We start from the raw sequence: 1,065 nt of genomic DNA on the forward strand, positions 1-1,065 counted from the left end.
GATGCTGGGGATAGGGTAGGATGCTGGGTTGGATAGGGATGATGCTGGGTAGGATAGGGTAGGATGCTGGTAGGATAGGGGGTAGGATGCTGGGTAGGATAGGGGTAGATAGGATGCTGGGTAGGATAGGGTGGAGTAGATAGGGATGCTGGGTAGGATAGGGTAGGATGCTGGGTAGGATAGGGGTAGGATACTGGGTAGGATAGGGTAGGATGCTGGGTAGGATAGGGATAGGATGCTGGGTAGGATAGGGATAGGATGCTGGGTAGGATAGGGATAGGATGCTGGGTAGGATAGGGATAGGATGCTGGGTAGGATAGGGGTAGGATGCTGGGTAGGATAGGGATAGGATGCTGGGTAGGATAGGGTAGGATGCTGGGTAGGATAGGGGTAGGATGCTGGGTAGGATAGGGTAGGTCTGGAGGATAGGGATGCTGGGTAGGATAGGGTAGGATCTGGTAGGATAGGGGTATGGATGCTGGGTAGGATAGGGGATAGGATGCTGGGTAGGATAGGGGTAGGATGCTGGGTAGGATAGGGTAGGATGCTGGGTAGGATAGGGGTAGGATGCTGGGAGGATAGGGTAGGATGCTGGGTAGGATAGGGGGTAGGATGCTGGGTAGGATAGGGGATAGGATGCTGGGTAGGATAGGGGTAGGATGCTGGGGATAGGATAGGGGTAGGATGGGCTGGGTAGGATAGGGGTAGGATGCTGGGTAGGATGGGGTAGGATGGAGCTGGGTAGGATAGGGTAGGATGCTGGGTAGGATAGGGGTAGGATGCTGGGTAGGATAGGAGGATAGAGATGCTGGGTAGGATAGGGGTAGGATGCTGGGTAGGATAGGGATAGGATGCTGGGTAGGATAGGGTAGGATGCTGGGTAGGATAGGGGTAGGATGCTGGGTAGGATAGGGGTAGGATGCTGGGTAGGATAGGGTAGGATGCTGGGTAGGATAGGGGTAGGATGCTGGGTAGGATAGGGGTAGGATGCTGGGTAGGATAGGGGTAGGATGCTGGGTAGGATAGGGGTAGGATGCTGGGTAGGATACGGGTAGGATAGGGGTA

This window comes from Penaeus monodon, chromosome 24 (genome assembly GCF_015228065.2).
Source record: "Penaeus monodon isolate SGIC_2016 chromosome 24, NSTDA_Pmon_1, whole genome shotgun sequence".
Taxonomy (NCBI): domain Eukaryota; kingdom Metazoa; phylum Arthropoda; class Malacostraca; order Decapoda; family Penaeidae; genus Penaeus; species Penaeus monodon.